This window comes from Silurus aristotelis (assembly GCF_946808225.1).
Source record: "Silurus aristotelis genome assembly, chromosome: 3".
Lineage (NCBI taxonomy): Eukaryota > Metazoa > Chordata > Actinopteri > Siluriformes > Siluridae > Silurus > Silurus aristotelis.
In genome coordinates this window covers 15,163,398-15,189,598 of record NC_139576.1, presented here as the reverse complement: position 1 = coordinate 15,189,598, position 26,201 = coordinate 15,163,398, and the positions used below count along the sequence as shown (strand labels likewise).

The window sequence follows — 26,201 nt, the reverse complement described above, 5'->3', positions numbered from 1 at the left end:
TTTCTGCCCATCAATATCCCTATTCCTTTCAATGCATTTATTTCAGTGTTATCAGTTAGTAAATGTAACTACATTTCTTTTTCATGTCATTTATTAATCCAATAAGCTTTTCACTCCTATTCTCTGTGCTAGTTAGAACTTTTACAAGAAGAGCAACAGGTCGACATATTGACTTCCATTATAGCTTTTGCTGTGCATTTAATGTTTCTGAATATTGTTCTATTATGTCTGTCAAATAGAACGTCAGCTACTTATTAAATTATATGTATTATATTTTTGAAATGATTCCCCCCTCCTAGCTAAATAACTAAATATAATTTTTGTAAGCTCTTACATCTATTAGGCACAAGGTGTATCAGTATTACAAACCATTTAGCCTTACTATACAGGATATAGGTGTTTTTAAAGGCACCCCGTTATATAACGTACATTATACTCCATATATATCGTACGGCTGTGCAGACTTTGTTGGTTTGTTAGCTCAGAAAACCCGTCTGACACTAATACATTGGAATAATACATTTGCATGATTGCATATTTACAATCCAGGAACATGGTCACATTTGAAATATATTTTCAATTCCATTTTTTAATATGTATATGCAGTATCTTTCATATACTTTTTTTATTTTATTAGTATTTATTTTCAAGTAATGAAAACTCCTCGGATGCGCAGCAGAAACAGAACTGAATGCACATTGAGGAGAAGCTCAGAGCAAAACATTTTCAGCACGGAAGACAATCCATGGGTAAACTAATAGCATCAAATCCACCCAGGATTGCAGTGTTCCTTTGCTATGTACAGAAGAATTATGGGCCCTCTGGAGATCTGCCATGAATGGACTGGGGCACTATTAGAAAAATCAGTTCTTTACTGTGTTTCCATGAGGCTTTGCGGAAGACAGTAGCTTCTAAAGCCGTGTTGTATTTGTATATCTCAGCGCTCATGTATGCACACCCACAGGTCTGCTCACTTCTGTTCATCACTCCCACACTAGCTGCACTTCTACTGCCTAACATTTAGGAAATGATATTTATCAACTGTCTGATATAACAGACTGTGGAGAAACTGCTGTTTGTTCATTTCAAGCGAATGGTGCATTTTTAGTCACATGACATGCAAATTAATGACTGAATTCATGTTGTACATGACATATATGTATTTCTTTTTAAACTTCTGACTACAGTTTTATATCCAAGTGAAAGAGGCTTAATGCCTGGTGTGTGATGGATGTCCTTGACCTCCAATGCTGCTGCTTCTAATTTGAAGAGCCTGTAGAGGCTTAGTTTAACACACACTGAGTTGGAGTTAGATCCATTCTGCCAGCAGGTAGTTGAGAGATAGAGGGTCCACGTGCCCCCTCAACCCGCTTTCTGCTTCTTTGCTAGCGCCACGCCCAGTCATACTCATCAATGTGCAACGCTACATCAGTACACACTTTGAATTTGCCAATACATAAAAGCCAATATATATTTCTCAAGAGTTTTGGAGACGACAGCAGTGCAGGGACCGCTTAAATCGGTAGTATAAACGAGACAAAAAAAACGGATGCAGGTTAATTGTGCTGCAATTACTGTATATTGTTTGTGTTGTTTTTATTTATTGCATTTATACAAAATATTGCTGTAAAAAGGTTCCTTTGATATGTTTTGTGGCTGTGGCTTTAACAAAGCAGCAATGTAGTCTAAAAGTTGAAATGACCACCTGCTTCTGAAGAATTACACGGGTGTCATTTTTTTAAGTCTCTTGTGCGCACACGTTGTTAGCAAGAGAGTTGTCTAGACTTGGCTTGACAATTTTTCTTTTTTTTTTTTTTTTTCTACCCGGTTCTCACCCAGCATCATGTTTTTGATCACACTCAGCATGGTAGTAGTTTTGTTGTGGTATCATGCAGCAGGTGGCTTCCCAGTTCATGCCAACAGTTGCCACATCTTGGGCTGTGTGCTAGTAGTGGCCCAAGGCCACGGGCCTTCTGTGACTCTGGCTTATTTCCAGTCCCCCCACCCACACACCGCTCTCTAAACTGCACCGAGGCGTGCTGCTTATCGCCTCTGGATCTCTGCCACTAATGAGGACTAGACTTCAAGAGATTTATCTGCATGTAAATACTTGTTTGAGCCGCCATCAATTATCTCCTGCTAGCATCTGCCCTGTGAAGTCTTCACGATGACACTGCGAGAGGCGTCTTTCCTAAGTGCTACTCCCCATGCCAGCTCGCGCCATAGTCACACAGTCCTGATCACAGCAGCCCACTCGCTTAATCTTCTGGAGGCTTCTGCAGCCACTTCTACACACTGCAGTGGGAAAGAAAGGACAGCACTCATTCCTGTTACAGGCAGTTATAGGCAGTGAGCTAGAATTACTATCTTTTACCTGGAGCACACAGGGATCAGGGCCTGTCTTAGAAAGACAGTTATGTATCCCCTAAGGCTGGGCTTTTTATTTATTTCTAATCACTCTAGCTCAATTCCTGGATTTCCTCTTTTCTTTCTTTCTGATGTAATTTTCTGTATGAACCGTTTGATGATTGCGATTAACACTATAATAAGCATTAACGGTTACATTTATCCCTGCGCCTTCAATTTATCAGCTTAATCTCTTATCTATTCAAAAGGCTTTAAATGCTTATTAGTCACACTAGCCTTTGTAAAAGTGTGATGAGATCTGTTGCAATTTTTCTGAAACCATTCAAAGGGGTAAATACTCCAAACACGTTCAAGTATTTAATTTACACTGAATTTCCAGGAAGTTATTTTTCAGGAATTATTCAACAAAGCTGTGGTTTATAAGTCAGTAAACCTGGGGACTTAAAAAAGCCATAAGTCAAGCTGCTCAGGCATTGTTCTCGTTTTCTTTATTCCTCTGAGTTCACTGGAATGAAACATTTACACTGAATCATTACCCAAGGTCAATCAAGAGAGGAAGCATGTCTTGAGCCTTTGTGACTCATCTGACCACTTGTAATTACTTATTGGATTGTCTCTTCATTCAGTAACTTTAACTAATAAGATTTTTAGCATTAGGATTCCAAACATGAGACTGCTCAAGATAGCAATTGTGCTACGTCATGTGACAACGAACCGGAATCATGTGATTTTTGGTCATTTCGTCTCATACACATGTGATCCGGCATCAGGATAATATAGGAGACTTAGAACACCAGCACTTGAATCAAAATATACTGTATAATTCATAGTCCATTTATACATATTTCCATTATCTCAGTGAAATGATAATGATTGTTACAATCCTGTGTGTGTGCAGTGCATTTTTATATATACATATATACACACTTGAAGGAGTCCAAATGAATGACTCATATAAGCAATATGTAGTTTTAAAATAAAACATGACTAATTTGTTGCAGTCTTTTGACACATTAAGCAGTAAATGCTTTAACTATAATTACTACGAGTTTGTGTGTCCTTTCTCCAACGGTCAACATGCAGAAAATTTAAATGGGTTTTGAAAAACATCATTTGTCCTCATATAGAAACTATCTATAGAATTATAACATTGTTTAGATTTAAAATTTTTTACTTCCATAAGCTCATTATGAATCGGTGCAGCCTGTCCAGCCAATGACAAGACAAATGATGTCATCATTATTCGATGTATCTCAGTCTGCCATCTTCAGTTCTCTGTGCAGCAGTGAGCTAAACTTGTTAAACCAACACCACTGAGCTTTGCTTTATTGCACATTGATAAGATGATTTGGTATGACATCACTTCCATCACTTTTCCTGAGAGTTCATTTCAGTTCCATTCTTTCCTTCTGACATCACCAGAAGCTATTAGTTCTTAACAGATCATTTGCTTGTATCTGGATCTGTTGCACCTGCACGAAGTTAAAACACACTTGTGATAAAGTGGAACTATTTTGCTCTTTGGTAATTCCAATACTTTTGCAGAATCTGTCAATTTTTGCCACAATGGTTTAGTGTTAAAGAGGAGCACTCAAGCGTACTTTCAAGGAATCTTGTTTCGAAGAGAAAGAGAGCTTTCTGTCACTTATAACTTCAGGACAAGACTGATCTGCAGCTCCATTCTTCTCATATTCATTCCCGAGCTGAACGTTATGTCCACGGTGGGAGGCATAATTACTGCAACTCTATGTAGTTTGGCTGCAGTCACACTGGAGATAGTACGGAGGCCATCACAGCAGGTGGTCTTCTCAGGGTTTTTTTTTTTTTTAAAAGCCTTTCACTTTCTGTCATTTGTTTTGTTGCTGCAAGCCCAAGGTCCTGTCGCCTAACTAGGAAGAACAGAAGTGAAAACACACTCTCCTGTATAGCCGAGGCATTTGTTGTGTTTTTTTCCTTAACTTCTTTCAAAAGAAGTTTTCGCTTCGCTTTAAATTTTGCTATAGTGGCTTCTTATTCACTTTGACGGGAAAGGTTGTTTTTTAAGGCAAACTGCTTCAGTTGTTTTATGTAAATGAATGAATTTTAAATCCATTTTGAAATCTGCATATATATATATATATATATGTGTGTGTATGTATGTATATGTATGTATGTGTGTGTGTGTGTATATATATATATATGTGTGTGTGTGTGTGTGTGTGTGTGTGTGTGTGTGTGTGTGTGTGTGTGTGTGTGTGTGTGTGTGTGTGTGTGTATATGTATATGTATGTGTGTGTGTGTGTGTGTGTGTGTGTATATATGTATATATATAATGTTTTGTTTTGTGTTTTTTGTTTTATTGTTGATGTTTTTGTGGTCTGTTCTAAAAGAAAAAACTATTCGATGAGAAGGTCTGGTCTCATTCTTTGATAGTTGACTTCTGCTACTAGCTACAATTATGCCTCTAGGGACACAAATTAAAACCTGGAGATCAAACCCATGCTCCATGGGCTAAGCTGCATGCCTCATCCCCTGCTGACTGTAGCATTCAGAATATTTATCTGGCTAACAGGCTTCTTTAATGTTGTGCCGCAGGGATCTTGTTGAAGTCTGTCAGTAAATGTTTATCCCACAGTGAACACCTGGCTGGTTGGAGAACATGCCTGCAGTGCACAGCTTCCCCCTGTAGCATAGTGGGACATGGGCTGTATAAACAGTGCCATAGCATCTCTAGCATGGCATTATGTTCAGGGACATTCGGATAATCCCGTTTCTCATTTACACACTAATCACTGATTAAAACGTAAAGACTTTGCGTAAATGCTTTTACTTGTAATTTGTTTCTAGCGTGTAGTGTGTTTCAGGTCTGCCATACTTAAAACTGGCTTTCATTTAAAAACCTGAATACTTCCAGGTGATTTCATTATTCATCAAAAGTTTTGATGATTTCATTATTTCACACTGACATAAAGTCCTTACCAGTATGATACAAGAAACTGACATGACTTTTTTGCAGCGCTTAAAAAGTATTAATAACTTCCTGTCAAACTTTTGCATTTAAATGTGCTAGTACTCAGAGTTTTTTTTTTCAGTGCCACTGGTCGCAGTTGCACATGCTGCTAGCTAAGATGACCTTTTAAAGTGGTGACTCACAGACGTTGTTAATGGATTTATTGAACGTAGACTTGGCACTCCGGCCAGTCAGATCATCAGTGCAGGGGTTCGTTCAAGAGCCTCATTATTTCCTCCTTAATTACTCTGGCCTGGTCTCTACACTGGCTTTACACTACACCACACAGCATAAACCAGCTGAGTCCTCAGGGACATGGCAAGCTTCTGGAGGGAAAGCTTTGTGTTGTGCCTAAGCTTAATTAAGTCTTGCGCTACAGGCCACTGCCCTTATAGGTTTAGAGGCTTGTTGTGCAAACTAAGGGGCACGGTAGAAGGTGAACTGCATTTAAGTATAGAAAACACAGTAAAGCAACGGTCTTAATTGTGCACAGATACATAAAGGAATCAAATGAAAATAAATAAACAAATGAACAGAAATATGCTTGAATTCGTTTTGTGCCATGTTTAAAATTGGCTTTTTGAAATAACTTTATATTTTCCCGAACTCAGTGTTTTAACTGAAAGTTTTTAAGGTTTGAAAATACTGATAAACAGGTTTAAGACAATAATTAAAATAACCAGAATTGGCTAATGATTTAAACGAACAAAGAAATTTAGGGCTACCGATTAGTCAATCGATTAATCAAGTAGCCGGATAAGAAGTACTTTTTCTTCATTAAATAGCAATATTAAATATACAAGAGAAAATAAAACGGGTCTCTTTAAATGAATGTTATTTGTTTCCTTTTTAGAAAATGTAAATTTTTAGTGCTGAAATTGCATACAAGAATGTCTGTGGAAATGAAACCCATTTAGTGCATTTAAGTGCAATTAAAAATTTACAATTTTTAAAATAAAATATCATAAATAATAATTACAAAAAGGTAAATGCACCGTATGGTGTTTTCTTTATGTTTTGGTTTGAAATGATCCCTAAACTTTCTGTCGTTTCCTTCATTCTGCAGTGTTTTCTGTGTTTACCTGTCCAGGAGTCTCATTTATAAATGTGGTTTACGCACAAAACAAGGCTAAAAACGCGGAAACAACCTTTGCACGGAAAGTGGCGTGCGCATGTTTTTAGCCCCGTTTTGTGCGTTTTTAAATGAGACCCCAGAACGGTCCAGAATTTCGCAGGTGGTGCGTCAGTGATAATGGTCCGTGTGGAAACGAAGCATCAAGGCAAATTATTTGAGTTACTCAAGGAAACGTTTCAGCCCTAAAAAAATTCATCTTGACAATTCACAATGAATTTATTAATGTTTCAGCAGACATTATTAATGTGATGGTTGATTACACTATGTTCTTATAAGCAGTAAAAAAAAATAAAAAATACGAAAAGCTGATACATTGCAGTTTACGTGTGTTGTTGTTGTTTTTTAAAGCAGTTTTACTTTCTAGTATTTATGTAGGAGAGAGAAATGGAGAAAATTATACATGAGATCAAACCATTTTTGTCTTTTGTTCGAATCTTTATATAATGACATTTAAGAAAGCCAACTCTTACCTTTTTTATTTCATTGTTTCACTCCATGCATGAATTTCCCCCCCCAAAAAAGAAAAAAAAAAAAACAGATAATAGGCTAATTAAAAAGGTCAACACAGCACCATTATAAACAATAAATGTGGGTTGTCATGGAAACAAAGATCTACGGTTTAGATTTTTCTGGCCATTTATATTTGGTACAATGTAATAATGTTTTTTTTTTTTTTTTAATAGCATGCAAATATTAAGCCTATTGTTTTCCTCTTGAGTGAGATACCATTAGAAAGGATTAAAATGCTGTCAGTCAAGTGCACTTCCTCAAACTTTGCTTTCTTTGAGTGATTCTTTATGAGAGGAGGAGCCATTGTCCTGTTGTTTAGTGCCTACCGGCTAACCTCACCGGCTAAAGCACCTTCTCTTTATCACTTCACACGTCTGCCACTTTCCTGCATTGAGAACATTAGTGGTGTGTTTATGAGAGTAAATGTTAATGCATGAACATTCATGTGCTTCTTGTCCCAGGGGTTTACTAAAGGATTACCTACTGTTTCTGCGACAGCCCTGCACCTCAAGAATGATGTCCACGTGATGTGCTCGTGGAAGTAGGTCCCTGTTCATTTCACTTATTACCTCAATTTACTTAAGTGGAGTAATGCAGTGTCTGTGTGTCTGTGTGTCTGTGTGTCTGTGTGTGTGTGTGTGTGTGTGTGTGTGTGTGTGTGTGTGTGTGTGTGTGCGCGTGTGTGCTCGGAATTTCAATATCTATACCTGGGTTTAGATTTTAACCTGAAGCTGGAGTTGATTAAAGCAGATTTGTTTGGCTTCTCAACCTCAGTTACATCGATCAATTCATATTAAAAAAGGTTTATGATTTATGTAAAAAAAAATTATTTATCCCACATTGTACCTTTTTTTTTTTTTTTTTTTTTTTTTTTTAGCTGCTTAAATCATGTTAATATTGTGTATAGTGCCACACTTAGAAAGTAAAATCGAATAAAATGCTTTCATCAAACTTGTACATCGTTTCCGTTGCATCGCATGTGATCCCAGCCTCATCCGATGCACACATTTATATATATACACTCTAACTTCTGCAGTGCCTCAATGTACCCTTATTACTTTCTGCACTTCTTTAGTTAGCAAGCCTTCCGAGTGAGGAACCAAAGAGCAAAAAAAAGAAAAGAGAAGCTGGGTGACCTGCTCAGTAAAGGGCTGCATGAAAATATTCTCACTTCTAGCATCCTTTAGTCTTCTAACCTTTAAATCTGTTTCTCCTTACTGGTCTCCATCTCTATCCCTGTAGAAAGTCAGCCAGGCTTTGTAAAATCCCACTGTTTTGAGTTTGGCCACATCGCAGTGGCACAAAAAGGCACAGATCCTATTTTGCACTGAAATGTGACACGGATGTATTTTTATTCCCAGAAATGTTTGAGCTGTTTTCAAGGTTCCTTTTTGAGGTATATATCCAATACATGTCAGTTGTATGGTCATTGGCTTTTTTTTTGTTGCATTGCACTTCAATGTGCATGTACATATCGCTGCTTGCACCTCTCCTGCACCCACACGTCTCTCAGGAACAGAAGTGCCAGTAATAGCTACAGAAACAGCAAAAGCAAAGCACAAAAATGCAGCTTGTGCTACTTTTTTTTCTTTTTTTTCCTTTTTTTTCTTTTACATTTTTATCACTGCTTTAGTGATGGAGGATTTTAAAAATATGACAGTCTTTGCTATTTATGACAGATAAAAGATAATGCCTGTGACAGAATTGACGTGAAAAATTAGTGTTTGACAGATGTGTCACTAATAAATGTGTTGTGTTGCAGCTGAAGGAAAAAAAAGTTAAGATGTAATAATGCTTCAAATGCGGATGTAGACTAAGTGAACATTTTGAAAAAGGGGCATTTCAATAGAAAGAATGTTAATGAAGTACAGCCAGGAATGTAGACCCTTCACCAGCATTCACCACTGTTCCCCCTTACACATGTGTATACACACACATGCGCGCACACACGCATGCATGCACACAGAGAGCAGAGATTTTTTGGGAGCTGTGGGAGTCATTCCAACATGCTGATATGTTTAATTGGTTGTTTGTTGGCTTATCAAAGCTTGACCGTTGATGTGTAACATTCCAACAAAACGATGCTGTTTTTTTCCCTTTCCGAAAATGTCAAGCATGCATACTTGCATGTAAAAATTCACTGTGATATAACAACTGAATGAACTACAGTTGGCTCCCCGCAGAAGGCAGTTTTTAGTGGAGCAGTATACTCTGAGGCACACAAATCATCTGGGGACATGCGATAACAAATGAAAGTACTTGGAGTTCTAGCACTAGCTCTAAATTTCTGCGTATACTCTGACAGACAGGCCAGGCCTCTTACCTCTTTGGTGTGCAGTCTCCCTGAACCCTTCCCCTCATCATATTCTATTAAGCGCTTCTTCCAAAACCTGATCTGTGACCTAAATGTTCCCCCAAATGACATCAGCATTGCAGCAAAGAAGAAGAAAAATCTGCTTTCTGTTTGTTTATCTGGTGTCCCGTTCCCTTTGTAATAGAGCCAAAATACTGTTATGTTGTTTTCTTTTTCCCAACCTGTTGTTTGCAGATATTGGACTCCAGATAACAATGAGCCGGAAGAAAACAAACCCTTTTAAAATTATGAATAGAGTAAGACCTAGAATGGAACTCCTCCTCTATAAGGCTGCTCTAAGTCCCCTTTTCCCCCCGACCAAATTAAAGGCATTCCATTATCCCTGGCAAATTACCACACAGCCTTTATGGTCTGGCCATGGCACATTAGTGTGCCTTAAGACATGGCCTAGCTGTGCCCATTCAGCCAACAAAAAGAGGGTCTACTGGCAGATCTTTGGCCGGTCACACAGAAGAGCTATTCACACCAGGCTATATAAAGGGGGCCGTACGGCAAAAAACCCTGCCACAGCAGAGCCAAGACACATTCCCAGCCTAGTTTTGGTGCATGAACAAACATATCTCTTTAGATGTTGTTTTATTACAAAGCTATCCAGACAACCAAGGTTTAGTGGTAACATTTTGGTTACAGCTTATATTTAACCTTTGAGAGACTGAAAGGGGGAGCTGGCTATTACAGGACAGGTTTCTTGCACAAGTGTGAATCATTTATTGTGCCTGAAGCATATCAGTGTTATCTGTGGTCCAATTTCATGTGGGCCCAAATGAATTCAGTATAGAAATTAGGTGGAGCTGAGAATTGTTGGGTTTTTTTCACGAAAGTTGCTGAAACAAACCAGACTCAGGAGTTTTGTAGGGACTCGTTGCAGATACTTTTTTATTAATTTTTTTTTTTACAAATCAAAGACACAGTGTGATAATCTAAATGGGGCAACAGAGAAGGGTCAAAGCACGATCAGGCAAGAATTCGAAGTAGGTTCCAAAGGGTAGTCAGGCACCAAAGTAAAGCACCAAAGGGTCTAAAGGCCATGGAGATAAGCATGGCTCAGAACTTATACAAGGGGAGAATATTGCCAAGAGTTCAGAGTAACTTGGTAGATAGCAACTTGTTATGCTATTATTATTTCACAGAATTACAAGGTCAAAATGATGTCGTTATTGCAAGACACTTTAATGAGTCAGTCTGCAATCACTAATGAGCCTAATTTTGTGATCAATGCAGGAATATGGAGCAATGTGCTCCAACGTTTAGTTCAATTAAAATGTTTATTTCTATTTCACTGTTAACAATAGACAGCTCTACAGAAATCCGATAGCGTTGAATGCCTAGTGAGAAGGCAGTGGCAAGGAAAAAAAAAACACTGAGACAAACTGCAGAAGGAACCTGGAGAAGAACCAGACTCGAAAGGGAACTCCTTTCATTCTGGATGAGATATAGAAATAAATCAAATGTCATTTTGCTAAAGAGGTGTTTGATATGTACTGATCATGAATAGGAGTGATGACAACATATCTGCAAATGGCATGTCCAAGTGATAGATAAGAGAATGTACCAGAGTTCATGGTTTAGACTTAGTAAGATCTATTTTAATTGATTGTCAATACCATCCAAAATGTAAATAAAACATGTTGGGATATATACTTAATTTAATACTCTAAGGGGTTTTCATCTGTCTAGGGGATTAATAATTAATTTGATCATCATCAGTATGAGTGGCCAACTCTGTTTATTTTCCTTCAACCAAATACTTGCTGTCTGCAGCCAATTATGTCAGCTGATGTCCCATGGAATGGGAGATGCAATAAAAACATAAATCTGCTTTTAAATTGCTTTTCTCCCCCCTCTGTCCTGCATTTCTCTCTCTCTCCCTATGTCTCTGTCTTACCTTTCAGTGTATCAGCATGTGGGCTGTGCCTCTCAGTGCTCAGCCTGCCTCTGAGCACTTTCTCGCTCCCTCCTTCCTTCTCTATCTCTGAGTTTGCTGATTACTTTGTTTGAAGTATTAAAACCTGTGTAAATTGTGCACATTATTACCGTAAGCACTCTCGCTCAACTTGTACGGGAGCGCAGCGATGATTTTACTGTTCATTTCGAAACGACCGAATTCCTTCGGGGACACAATATTTATGAACATGTTTGTGTAGGTGTCCATATGGCCTTTGGTAGGCAGAGAAAGATTGTGAAATGCTTCCTGAGATTTATGAGAGGGAGGTGTTGAGGAAGGTCTAGAGGCAGGGATGATTTGAAGCTGTGGGGGTGTGTTGTGTAGAGGAGATCCTCAGCAGATTTGGCTGGTGATTCAACATATAAAGGGCAGGGAAGATTATTCCTGTATATGACTAGAATAAGGTTTTCACCTTAGGTGTACTGAATGTGTATGTCATATGAAAATGTATACAGTGATATGTACATGTATTCTCAAAGTGGACTTTTGCGGCAAGTTTTTGGTTGATGTTTGGTTTTTTTTTTTTTATTAATAAAGAAACACTGCACAAATATCAGTAAGACAATCCAACCTAATAAAACCATCAAGGGGCTTTCAGAAAATATGGGAACTGCACATGAAAACTAACCATCAATTAGCTGTAATTCTGTGTTGTTGTTTAAACATTCAAGAATAATTAGAGGGACCAGACAGCCCTTTACCTAATTATAGCTGGACGCTCCTGTACACAGTACATCTAGGTTTGGAGAATGGCCAGAGATCCAGGACGGTCTCTTATAAAGAAAATTAGTGAGCAGCGGGAGACAGCTAAATGAAGCTGCCGCAAACGATCTCAGGAGCTCTTCATTTGAATTTGTTGCGAAAAATGAGACTATAAATAATTGAGTTTTCATTCTCATTGGTTGTCCATTTGAAGACAATTTTCCCTCAAATGCTCATTTGTGACTCAGTGACTCTGAACAATAGTCACTAATTTCTTTTGTCATTTTTTATAGCGATGCGAGTGAAACAAACGGTCCACTGTTTTCTCACACAGGTGAGATGAACTCATTAGTTTCCATGTGGAAAAACCATTTAGGGACCTAACCATCATTAGCAAAGTGACCAAAGAGGACTGAAACAAAAGCATGTCATTTATTTTTAACTTGCTGGTGATTTAATTTATTTATTTCTTTTTTGTTGTTTTTCTAGCTATTCAGCCTCAGGCTCTGTATAGTAAAGGATATGACTGCCCCTGTGAAGTGAACCTCATAAATAGTAAAGAAAGAAGTCGTGAAAGATTCAGACAGGAAGAGGGATCTGTGTGCAGGTTCCATCTGTGTCTTTTTTTTTTTTTTTTTTTTTTTTTTTTTTTTAGGAGGCATGCACAAACTTGTAAAAAAAAATAAAAATAAATATGATGCTTGTAGGTAGGATAGAATATTTTTTCACCATCTGCACAACACTATTTGGTGATTGTTGTCAAAGACCAAAAATTATAATGATACTTTCCAATAGACAGTACATACTGACAGTTTTCTTTTTGAAGTCCTTCATTTTCAGAGAAATATCAAATGTTTTATCATGTGAATAAGCAGTACTGGTTAATCCCATTTACATTCAAACTGGTTTCTTTAGTCCGCAACATTATCGAAACAGATGTAAAGCAAATGGAGCTTTAAACAAAGCGAACCATTTATAAATACTTATGTCTGATTTATGCCTTACACAGCTGAAGTCATCTAGGACAGCTTGAAAAGGATTGTAATCTGTGTTCATCTTCTAGTCAAAAAAGATTTAGCTGATAAGGTCAGAGTGTTTAGTCTGCACATTTATGTGCTTAAACCTCAAAAGACCTGCAAGACAGACATGCGGAGGATTAAACCTACATTTGGACAGCTGTTAGCGGTTCACCTTCACCTTTCTCTCTCTGTAGTCAGAGTTTTCTTTTTGTGAGCATTTGCTCAGTACAATTAAGCCTTTGCAAATACATTTTTATTAATGTGCACTTGTATGTGTGAAATATATTTATTTTCATTTGTAGTATAATTAAAGTTCTATGTGCTGTTTGGGGTTATATTGCAAGTCATCTTTGTTGTCAGTTTTAGCACCTCTTATGGTGATGGATAAAAAAAAAAAAAAAAAAACAAGTGTGGGAGCATTGGAGAGACGGTGATACAGCTGATATATCGTTGATTTAAAGCTAAGGAATGTGCACAAGCATTCTGCTTATATACGCAATAGATCTCGAATTTCCAAGCTGCGAGTTGGTGCACATATTTCATGCCGTGAGACACATTTGATAAGTTGATGTCTTCACCGTATTTGTCATTTTCAGATAAGATTCCATCAAAGCCCTGAGGACTGACCATAATCATCTTTCTCATAGACAACGATAATAAATTTCCTGTCAAATGTGTGTAGAAGAGCTGAAAAAGCCAGCTGCTTAAATTAACTGACCCTGTGCTGTTAACAATAAAAATAACAACACAACTCTGTGGTTTACCGCAGGCCTATGCGGTTTCTTTGACAATCGCATAAATATGGTCTCTATATTTTCCGTGTTATTACTCACATTTATCTGGGCCTGTTTAATTTGCCTGGCCTAAGTCCAGACATCCTACAACAATGTGCCTGTTGTGATTTAATAGCCTCATAAAGATCTGCATGTACAAAGCAAATGTCATGAAGCCATATAAGCTGCTTCAGAGGAATGGGAAACTTAGTATACTTTGCCCCGACCTGTGTTAAATCCTGACCCTGTTTGCGAAACCGCTGATCTCTGTGCCCCTTCTGTGCACAAAGAGCCTGAAAGCTCTGCGTCGACATGCTGCACAGACATTGTTTTAAGGGGTCACGGGCCAACCTCGAATTTCTGGACAAGGGTACAGTACAGCAAAGTTTAATCTATATCTTCAGGGGGCTTTGCATGTACACGGGGTGATAAAATTTGTGAAGCATTTTTTTTTTTCATATTAGAGTATCCTTATCTGTTGGCTGTAAATCATGAAATTTGCTGGAATTTATGGGGTCAGGTCTGGTTCAGTTGTTTTAATCAGATCCTTTAATCTAGCCATCATGCATTCGCCTCAAGAACTCTGAAGTGCTACGGATAAGGGGACCTTGAGAACTTTGAGGTCATTAGCTACTTTGGATTTGTGTGGCGGCAAAGATTGTCCTGGTTATTAATATGCAGAGTACTGTTTATTCGTGAGATAAAACCTCTGCACTAAATTGACTTGATCTATTTAGAGTAGTAGAAACAATTAAATTTAATCTACATCCGCGCTTTGTTGTACAGTGCTACCGGAGATGGTACTTGTCTGTAAAAAAAAAAAAAAAAAAAAAAAAAAACTATAAGGTTTTGTCCAGCTAGTTAACAGTTAGAGAAGAAATAGAAAAAGAGAAATTACTGAATAATAACACCCACTTCTATGTTTGAAAGAGTACAAAAAAAACAATTCTTATAATGAAACAACTACATGTGAGGCGAGAGTGTGTGGCATGTGAGTGTGCTTGTGTGCATGTGTACTGAGCTGAGGGACACAGATCAATAAACTGGTTCATTGTAGTGAGAGAGAGAGAAAGAGGGAGAGAGAGAGATAGAGAGAGAGATTCGTGTTTAGGCTTCTGATGAGAGAAATGAAAGCAAAGAACACATTGTGAAAGGGAGGATGTGCTCACGGAGCCTGGCATCTCCCTTCTACAGAACAGAGGGGTGGGATGAGAGGAGGTGGTGGAGGAGGAAAACCAGCAGCCATGCCTGCTTGGCCACCAGCTCTGAAAAGGAGCGGCATCCCGAGAGAGAAAAAAAAAACGATAAGAAACCAAACCTCTTGCGTCCCCATCAGACATGCCTACACACAAGCCGTACTTCTCAGAAAACCGCACTAATTAGTCCCTGAGCTCAGTTTAAGCATTGTTGGAGCTTTTGCCAATGGTATACAGTCCCCCGTTTATAATAAAGGATGTAATATTTAGAAAGTACACTGATTGAATGTCAAAGCTTTACATTAAACACATAATTCACATCGGCATGGCGTGCCACAGGCGTATCGGCATGCCGTAATTTAATCTCCGTGCCTCCTTTTCAAATCATGTCAGCTTTTCACCTCCATTATTGCTATCTTTGTACATTTTAATGTGAAAGTGATTGTGCGACTGGTAAATTAATTACATTGTAAAAGACTTGTTTCAGAGGGGCAGAGGCTGTGCTGTCTACTCCTTTCACGTCCACAGGTGAGTTTTATTAAAGTTCTGTATCACGTCCCCTGGCAGCGCAGTTCGGCTGAGTGATGAATGCGCTCAAGCTAGATTCAATAAGCACGCCTTCCAGGCTGGCCATGCTACTCATCTTTTAGCCTGCTGGCTCTCACTGATCAATGTGCCCTGACAAGCACACAGCACAACAGCCAAATACCTGTTCATTTTACGCGACAGGGCGAACACAGACATCCGCATTCAGAGTACTGATTTCCATCAGCAGTTGTCATACAGGACAAGCTAGGGACAAACAAAATCAATTTGCATGTTATTGCTAAATTAAAATAGATATTACTAAAACAGACACTCTCAGAAAAACGTCTCCATAACTGGCCTGGGTTTTACAATCATCATCTGATATTTCAGAGTGGTTTATAGTGGTTTTGCAAAGACTTATCTCTCATTGCCTGGCAATTATTGAACACATTCACAGGCATGCATGTGTAAGATGTAAATAAACAGAAAGTGAAGCGTTAGCTTGTCAGAGATAAGCCTTCAGCTATGGCACAGTTATTGACATATACCTAATGAGGGCAGTGGAAGAGGAGAAGAGGATTAAAAGTTCTGGTTTCATCGTTTCCCACTTTAGTTACACATATAAACATCTACAAATGAGTGCATTGAAAAGGAAGTAGAAGGTATAGAATAGTCCTTAGAGATTGGAAGGACAATTTATTTTTTATGAATGACTTATTATGAGGCAGCTGATATTACTTAGACAAATCTCAATGCTAATTTTGCTAGATGTTGGCTACATACCCATCAATGAAGGAAGTGAATGGAGAAAATGTACAGTTAAATTTAGTTTAAAAAATCTACACTGTGCTAGTAGTTCAGGCAAATAGCATATAATTGTGAATGCTCAAAGTTTTCCACAAATAGTTTGATGGAAACATTGTAATCAATAACTGCTGAATAGTCTGGTCTGGTAGCCAGGCCGATCCAGGTCACTAGTCTGGCTCTTGTTAGAGTTACACTATTTTGACTTTACAACTTTTTTTTTCTTTTCTTAGTTTGCCCTTTTTTGACACCCAGTCATTAACAGCTAATCTTCATCTGAGAGATACAATACAGAGGGGTCTTGAATCTGATAGTGTGATCACATGCACCATTTGCTAATTACAGCTGATTAATGTTGATTGCTGTTCGATCTGGACTTTTAGATTGTTTCAGAGCTGCTCTAGCTCTCTGGGTGTCAATTGACAATTTATAACCACATTAAATATGGAGCACAAACATGTATTTCAAACTAATAGAGAAATGAGTTAGAAATCTGAAAATATAAAGATTTTTGATTATATTGCTCTCTCTCTCTCTCTCCCCCTTTCTCTCGCTCTATCTTTCTCATGCGCGCGTGCACACACACACAGAGTACAACATGCATTGGAATGTTTTTTCGACTATGCAGAATTTACATCAGTACATGTACACAACATTTTAAAAAAGGATATAAAAGATCGATGCCAGGAGCAGTAAATTACAGTGCGTATATATAGGCATATAGTAGACTTGTGATTCCTAACCATAATCATGATTATAGTTTAAACATTATCTCTGGTTTTCTGTCTGCAAAAATATTTTCCAAATGAAAGAAAATACAGGATTCTCCATGAACCAGCTTTTAACAATTGTCTACTGTCTTGTAAAAGCAAATGTATTGCAGTGCTGTGATGAAATACCTTTTCTAAAATCATGGTGGTGACACAGAATGTTTTTGTCAGTCTTTTCATAATGCAGTGATGGTCTCGAAGACATGCTTTTACCAATGTTACTAAGAAATTTGCATGCAATGGATCATCATAGCATACATTTCAGAATTTATCTACTTTGCATTCTTAATGTGACCTGCTTATGGTCTAAGATTTTATACAAGCCTAACCTTTCCTGCAGCACCAAGCTGTGAATACAAGCCATAGTGTAGCTCAATACAACTCGGCCTGCAGACAGGTCAGCAGCTTTAGTATAGTTTACCTTATTTATATTCCTTTTGTTATGCTTTGTAATAGGTACATACAGACAAGTGATTCTTGATTCCTGGGTTTAAATAGATATATTAATTAAAGTACAAAGGAAAACTAAAACAAGAAGAATTTAATGAAACATCAAAATCAATAAAATGTTCCAAGGATGGCCAACTAGGAAACCTCATTAGAAACCCTAATATTGAATATTTTAGCTTGTCTTATGCCCAATTCATACTTTGATAAATGAGTCCTGAACACAATACCTGAGTATTCACATTAATTCAGTGCAAAAACTCCTCATATAATCTTATTTCCAGCCATGAATATTTTATTGATCTCATTTTTTTTTCAAATGCTATGCCAGAGCAGATTGTTTTAAAATGATCTTTTTTTTTACTTATTTAGTTAGTAAAGCTTAATGTTAGTTATTTTATCTGCGAGTTGAACTTATTTTCCAATCAGAGACATTATTTGAGGCCAGCCTTGTATTGTTTTTATTTTAGCTGTATTAACTGGTTTTAAGGTTGCATAGTATAAAATACTCAGTAATCACACATTGCAAATGCTTGTTTAATGTCAACACCAACACATTTATTTTACAAACTAATAACAAATTATAAAACTGCAGTAAAAAGTTAGAACACACTTTTTGGAACTTTGTTCTTTATACAAAGTACTAATGGCTTTTTACTAAGTTGTTTATACGGTAGATTAATTTCGGTTTTTTATGTTGGTGGTCTAGTGGTTAAGATGCAGCGCTCTCACCGCTGCGACCCGGGTTCGATTCCCGGTCAGGGAACCATCCCCAGCCACTCTCAGTGCCGGTCCCAAGCCCGGATAAATTGGGGAGGGTTGCGTTAGGAAGGGCATCCAGCGTAAAAACATGTGCCAAATCAAACGTGCGGAGGATCCGCTGTGGCGACCCCTAACGGGAGAAGCCGAAAGATACTATGTTGAATATCTTTCAGTGTTCAGTAATGACAAATACATTCAATAATGTTTTATGTTGCAATAAATTTGCGTTCTTTTTGCATCGCAACTACTGTGTTACAATATAGTCTTCATTTATATAAACAATTGCCATCATGATTTGAATAGTAATCTTGTTTTTAGTTTAAAAGCTTTGTCTCATTTTAAGACAAAATATACAATGATGACAATTCATAAAATAAGCGTAATTCTCTTGTTTGGTAGCTCTTGTTTTAAGATCTTTTCACACAATTAAAAAAAGCAGAAAGTAAAAAGAAATAATTAACAATCTATTTTTTAAGTTAATTACACTAAATTGACTGCTTGGAATAAGTGTTTTATTGCTAATTTTAAAACATTTTCTTCTTTTACAAACCCTAATTTAATTAAATCTTTCTTGAATATAATTATCTTACTGCACTGGCAAATAATTTGACTTATTTCTAGTCTGTATCTTTTTAAGTTATGCATTTATTTCTTATATTCAGACGGGTATTTTCACATAGTTTGTTTTTGTTTTTTGTTTTTCACAGGGTGTTCACATAGTTTGGAGAAACATTTTCGTCATACCGATGCCTCTAAGAGTATCATTAAATCCTAGGCCACCATGTGTAAATATAAAAAAAAGCTTTAATTCCACAAAGAAATCAGACAACTCCTTTGTCTTAGTGCATAGATAATAATAATAATAATAATAATAATAATAATAATAATAAAAAATAGGTACTTTTAGACATGGTGATTAGACACAGGGACATCAGATCTATGAAGAATGTTGAGATCACATTGCAATCACATATCTGAAAAGGCATTTTTACCTTTTTTGCACTAAAACACAAGCAGCCTTTTCATAAAGTAGATTTAATAGGACATGCTCTTTCCATTTTAATTCCATTTTATTCAGACTGAACTGACAAGAAGAGATTTTGTTTTCGATCAGTTTTTACTGTGTAACCTTTGAGAAATGAAATATAACGCTAATGTGAGTGTAAGAAAATGTAAAACTTTCAGATTTACATGTGTAAGAAAAAGCCCAGGCTTAGATTTCACTGGCTGTCCATTGAATGATGATCAGGTAGCCAATGTCCTTTGACTTTTTGAGCTGTTCTTCTATTTAAATGCAAAACACAAATCCATGAACCCATTTATACTCAGTGTATCTTACGGAATGATGAGAAGGATTTGGTAGAGTGCTTTGACATGCGTCTCCAGGTACCCCCGTAGGCCAGCGGCTGCAAAAAAATTATCCTGAGACCTTGGAACAGAATAAAAGTCCATCTAGCCATTGTCAGTTAGCCTTCAAAGGATCACACACATACTGTCTTATTAAATACTGAGAACGTGCATGGGATAGTTAATCGCACAAACAGTATTGCGACTCACTTCTGTGGAAGGAGAGATTCAGCGGATAGACTGAGGCATTCCAGAGAGGCATGGCCATTAGATCCAACTGCAGCATGTCTTTATAGCATTTTGTTACATCTATTAGACTGTAGGTCATTCTCTCTTGTGGTGACCTGCAGAGAAAGCAGATTTTGTATTCATGTATGCACGTTTGAGCCTCAGGCTACTTAGCCTAAAATTCCAAAAGTGCACCCCTTAAATTCCTGCAGCGATTTGAGCTTACTGGTCTCAAGGACTTTGATGCTTTAGGTATTCACTGCAATATGTCACTTGCTCTTTTTTTATTTATTTTTTTTAATTCCCTGCCACCCTAAAATGAAGGGTAGCTATTCTATGGTGCGTGCTTGTGTGTGCTCGAATGGACGTGACAGCATTTCTGATTGAATTCAACTTGCCTTCTTATTTCGTGGCTGTCTCGGGCTGACAGAGGGCCTCCTAATTGAGTAGACCTTTATGTGCCCTGCTCTGATGAGATCATACTCACTGTTGTCTGAGACTAACAGCCATCTCACCTGCTTGACGTAATTACCCGCAAGGATAGGTGCAGAACACATTGATATCCTTACACATGTGCAGTCTTTTTTTTTTTTTTTTTTTTGTCTTTGTCTCTTTAGGTCTTTACAAAACTGAAATCTCTTCAAGCCAGTACTAAATTCCCATTCATTTAATGCTGTTGTGCATGGTGTAGATTTTGTATTTGCGTAGGTAATTAGTACAGCATGTTGTCTTCTTTAAAGGAGCAGATTCTTGTCTTGTGAAATTGAAAAGGGCAACACAGCTATAACCTTAAAGCGGCGTCTGATGCTATTTTAGGCATCCTGAATTATGTATACTGTTAGACTTGAATTCTCATGCTAAACATAGTCAAAGTTTCAAAAACTTGTTGGTGCCAAATACACTCCTTTCGGGTCCGTATAATTTTCAGAACTTTTTTTTTTTCAAGTATATGGCCCTTCATGACGACATGAATGGGAGAATTCATTGTATAGATACTTCTCCCAGAAGATCTTTTTATTAGCCATAGTTAATGTAAGACTCTAAAGTTTTGTTCCACAGTGATGTCACAGCTTGCAGATGATTGTTACACTAAAGCTGCCCTGCTTTCGACTCTTTGGCTCCACCCACGGGATGCCTCCAGGAGCTCAGGATGCGTAAAGCTGAATCTTTCTTTTACAAATCTGATCAAACTAAAGACTCTGCGTAGATACGAACGCTGTAATACTACTCCATAAAGTAGGTATTTAGGATTAACATGAGATTGGCCAAAACTGTTATGTCCCCTTTAAAACAAACTCTACCCTAAAACAAATTTTAAATCCAATGTAGAAGTAGCCGAGACGTCAAAGTCACAGAATGCAGAATTGCATAGGTTACTGAGATGACAAGCAAAGTGGTGTTGACAGCAGCTCTAGCATGACAAGTTCAAGTTTTAGCACCATATCTGTTCGAGCAGGTGTTAAGAGTGGATTTTTCTTTAGGTTTATGTTCGCTGAAAATATATACTGAGCTTTAGAAAGGGGCAGGCGAGATACACGTGGTATCTCTGCTTCTTTATCAGTATATTTTATTCCAAGCTAGGACCCATGCTCACTGTAGTGACAGCAATTATCAGCTGCAGACGTGTAAAGGACCTAGGTTTTGTCATCTAGACCCTTGTGTTGTTTGCCAAAGATTGCTGGCTTTTATAAATATATATATATATAGCTATATATTTAAGCAAGACCTGACAAGGTGAAGACAGAGAGCTTGTCGAGGCACCTTGGTGTTTAGCAATAAGTCAACACAGGACATGATATACAGAGCTAAATAGAAAAGCAGGCGCATCAGCATTACCTTGATGTGTAATACGATTCCTCGTCAAGTACAGAAATGAGACGGCGAGTCACCTCGGGTCATTTGAGACAGGTGTGTACTGTATTTTGGCTGGACAGAGTGTTGCTGGTTACCAGATAGTGGTGGACGTGACCGTTCCGAGAGCATATGATGGTATCTGACACCAGCTTGGATTGGATGATGGCCTCTGCCTCGACCTGCTTTCACACTCAGCCAGATACTCAGATTCAGGCCCAACTCCCATACATCACATGAACAGGGCAGGGCACAAACTTATATGTATGTCTTTTTTTTTGTCTGCCTCTGGTTTGACACAAAAATGGATGGCCTTTGGTTGATGAATGCCCAGAAGGGTAGCCCATTTAGGACCATACACAAGAAGTGACATTTTAATTCTGCACTTGGTAAAACTTTGCTACATTTTATAACTGTCATTTTCTTAGTCTAGTCATGTAGGGAGCCACTGGGTGTGTTTTTGTAGCATTTCATACAAGACTGTGCAAAATCATGAATATATATGAATGTAATACAATGTGTACAGGATGTGGATGGGTATGAAACATAAACTGATCTGACCGAATGTGTAAATATATAGATGGGGTGTGTGTGCGTGTGTGCAAAAAAAGTCTATACAGGCTCATTCTGTTTATCACAAATCATGGCATATTTATAATTGTGTTATGTGGCACTTTTCTACAACAGTCCAAAATTATTATTCACACTTTATTTGAAGGGTACGTACATTGATTCAAAGGATGTCATCTTGATAAGCATTGCTTAATTATTGCTTAAAAGCAATGCTGATGGCTCTATATAAAGCTCATATTAAAGCCTATTAGGCTGCAAAATTATTAATGAAGTTTATTGCTTTGTTTTTACATAAATAAATAAAAAATGCTATGAGAATGTTTTCTTTTATTATACTATAGTTTATAAAAAAAAAAACTTTTTATCTTTACTTACAGCACATTCATTAAGTATTGAAAAAAGTGTCTGCTGAAATTTATTGTATTCACTTTGTATTGACTTATTGAATTGCATTGTCACAGTAAATCTTCACTAATTTGCCAAGCCCATATGCCAACTTAATACTTTAATGAAGACTACAGCTTTCTCAAAGTACATTATATGGCCAAATATATGTGGACACCTGACCAATCACACCCATATGTGCTGGTTGAACCTCCAACTCCATATTTAGTGCCCCTTTTTGTTATTATTACTTTCACTCTTCTTCCAAACTAGATTTTGGAACATAATTGCCTTGTTAAAATTACTGTAGATTTAACAAGTGATGGAAAAATATTAAAGATCTTGCTCAAGGAATCAGCACAGGGAGTTCTATAATTTGAGTGAACACAGCTCAATACATTCCCGTATTGAAATCTGATATACGGCTATATGTGAACATATATATAAAATGATAGATAATATACGTGACGATATATATTAACATATTTGTAGTTCTATTGGTTGCTTGAAACTTATATTTTAAAGTGTTTGTACAGACATGTGCAATATTGTGTAACACCATTCATGATACATTATAGTAGAACATAATATATGGGATACCTGATGTTGTGTTATGGAATTTGTTACTATGTGAAACTAGTATCACATAGATGTTAATGTAGAAATTTCTCATGGGAATATTTAACATTGATACACTCCTAGAGACATTTGAGAGGTCAGTCTTGTGCTTATCTTAGACATCTCTGCTGTTGAATGTAGCCCCGCCAAAAGCATAAATGTAATTATTTCTATAACCGTGTAATCCAAACATGAACATGTATGCAATATATGTGCTTTGTATATATTGCTATATATTTGATTTCCTAATGGGTTAGACACACTCGATACTGAATTAACACAACTAGATTAACAAGCTGGTACTGATTTAATGCAACCAGAGTTAAAATAGCACTTTAGGTCATTAGGTCATAAGATTTCAGTACTTCAGTTTAAATATGCATTTTTAAAGGACTTTACAAATTATAGCAGCATTTTGAGTGGATTTGCCCATTTACTATTCCAGTTCATTCCAAAAGCATTCAGTAGGATTAAGGCCAGAGCACTACACAGGTCACCCATGTTTTTCCACATCAATCTTGGCAAACCCTGTGTTTATTGAGCTTGCTTTATGCATAGGCTCAATAGTGCTGTAACAGTTTTGGGGCCCTTACTTCTAGGGAAGGCAAATTGTAATACCAGAGCATATAGAGACATTCTATACAATTTTGTGCTTTTGTGGCAACAGTTTGAGCCACATATCAGAGTGATGCTCAGGTGGTTAATAACTTTTGACCATATACTATATATTGAATGTGGCATATTTAGTATTTATTCAAACTTTTATATTTTTTATATAAAGATATGTATATAACCGTTCCTATTTATCTGGGCTTGGGACCGACACTAAGAGTGCACTGGTTTGTGCACTCTTGGTGGGACCCGAGCAGGCTCTGGTCATGGAACAGGAGGTAGACAGTCTCCTGAGGAAGGAGGCCATCGAGGTGGTCCCTCCATTAAACAGAGAGTCCGGGTTCTATAGCCGGTACTTCATAGTTCCCTAAAAGGACGGGTTGCGACATATCCTAGATCTACATCAGCTGAACCGCTCACTAATGAGGCTCAGGTTCAAGATGCTGACCCCATAACTCAGTTCATGTCTCAAATTGGATCTAAGGACTGGTTTGTCATGATAGATGTAAAGGTTGCATATTTTCATGTATCCATCCTTCTTTTTCAAAGGAAGTTCCTGAGGTTCGCTTTCGGGGCCAAATCTTACCAATATTGGGTCCTTCCGTTTGGTCTTGCCCTCTCACCCCGCACCTTTAATGAAGTGTGTGGATGCGGCTCTGGTCCCCCTGAGACTTCCGGGCATCCTCATCTTAAACTATATTGACGATTGGCTGATATTAGAACAATCAGAGCACTTAGCAGTCCAGCATCGAGATGTCATTCTTGATCACATAAATGAACTGGGGTTATGGCTGAATGCCAAAAAGTGTGTGCTTTTTCCATTACAGAGAACCACTTATTTAGGCGTCATATGGGATTCGACCTTTATGCGTGTGCATTTGTCTCCTGCCCACATTGACAAGGTCAGAGATGGACAGTCACTCACTGTCAAGCAGTTCCAAAGACTGCTGGGGTTAATGGCAGCAGCATTCAATGTGATTCCACTTGTCCTCTTGCACATAAGATCCCTTTAGTGGTGGTTAAGGACCCAAGGGTTCTCTCAGAGGGGCAATCGGCTCCATACAATGGAGGTCATACGGCGTGCCCTACGTGCCTTGGATGTCTGGAGAGATCCTAGGTTCCTGTCTCAGGGCCCATGTTGAGAGTTCTTCATTGGTTGGGAAGCGGTCATGAGTGGCCGCTCCACCCAAGGTTTGTGGGGAGACCCCCCATCTGCTGTGGCACATCAGTTGCCTAGAGATGCTGGCTGTGCCTTGAAGCATTTTCTGTCAGACCTCCGAGGTCACCATGTGTTGGTTTCTTATATCAACCACCAGGGTGGTCTGCGCTCACACCTCTTGTACAAGCTGGCATGCCAGATCCTCCTGTGGGCCCAGGAGAAGCTGCTCTCCTTGAGGGCAGCATACATCCTCGACCATCTAAACGAAGGAGCAGACACCCTTTCTAGACAGGGAATGGCGAATCCATCCTCAAGTGGTAGAGCAGATTCAGCAGGACTCAGGTAGACTTGTTCGCGACTCAAGAGATGTTGCACTGTCCCCCCTGGTTCTCCCTTCCCCCTCTAGGGCTGAAAGCCATGGCCCAGGCGTGGCTGAAAATATATTAATGTGTTAAAAAGGCTGGTAAACTGAAGTACTGATTATTAGTGACTATTAGGTCATTCAGAATTTATTCCAAAGCTGTAATTATGTATAATAACTTTTTTTATTTAATTTTGAACTATTTTTGTATATTTATCTAATAGTTCTAGAAGGAATAAAACACAAAAGTGCTTGTCATTGGAAAATAATTAATGAGAGTGTGTTGCTCAAACAACACCACTATTGTGTTTTGTGTTTTTTTTTTTAATGGCTTTAATATTGTGGAACATCCACAGAACAAGTTCCTGTCATTCCTTTGTAAGCTTCTTGCTACTCTTTCTACTAAGAAAAAATGCAATTTGTCATGTTATGGAAAAAAACCATTTTCTGTCCTAAAGACTCATGTGGCTGAAAACATACCTTTACCTCGGACTTCATCTATAAATGTCCTTTCCTTACAGAAATCTTCACGATAATAATTTTTTTTATGCTTAATGATACACTATTATTCTTGTATTTATATAAGGGTTCTTTATTAGTTATACATAAAAGAATTATAAAACGAAGAGTATGCAAGGATTCTTACATTTCAGATGAACATCGCTGATATTTAACTTTAGTGGCTCTTTGATTTAAGTGTGACTGTAGTGAATGAACCAGAAATGCAGGAGCAGTACTAAGAATAAT

At 37.8% G+C, this 26,201-nt stretch overlaps 1 protein-coding gene across 6 annotated transcripts in view; it reads left to right on the top strand.

The window, feature by feature from the left end:
• Positions 1-26,201, top strand: part of sema5ba (sema domain, seven thrombospondin repeats (type 1 and type 1-like), transmembrane domain (TM) and short cytoplasmic domain, (semaphorin) 5Ba) — a 96,400-nt gene that overhangs the window by 10,866 nt on the left and 59,333 nt on the right. For 2 of the 6 annotated variants that reach the window (XM_083535841.1, XM_083535844.1), the window contains exon 2: positions 7,463-7,542. The exons of 2 other annotated variants lie outside the window; for them this stretch is intronic. The gene's annotated coding sequence lies outside the window, so the exon portion shown is untranslated. Of the gene's footprint in view, positions 1-7,462; positions 7,547-26,201 lie in introns of all 6 variants that reach the window. 2 more of the 6 variants (XM_083535845.1, XM_083535842.1) reach the window with 1 other exon arrangement.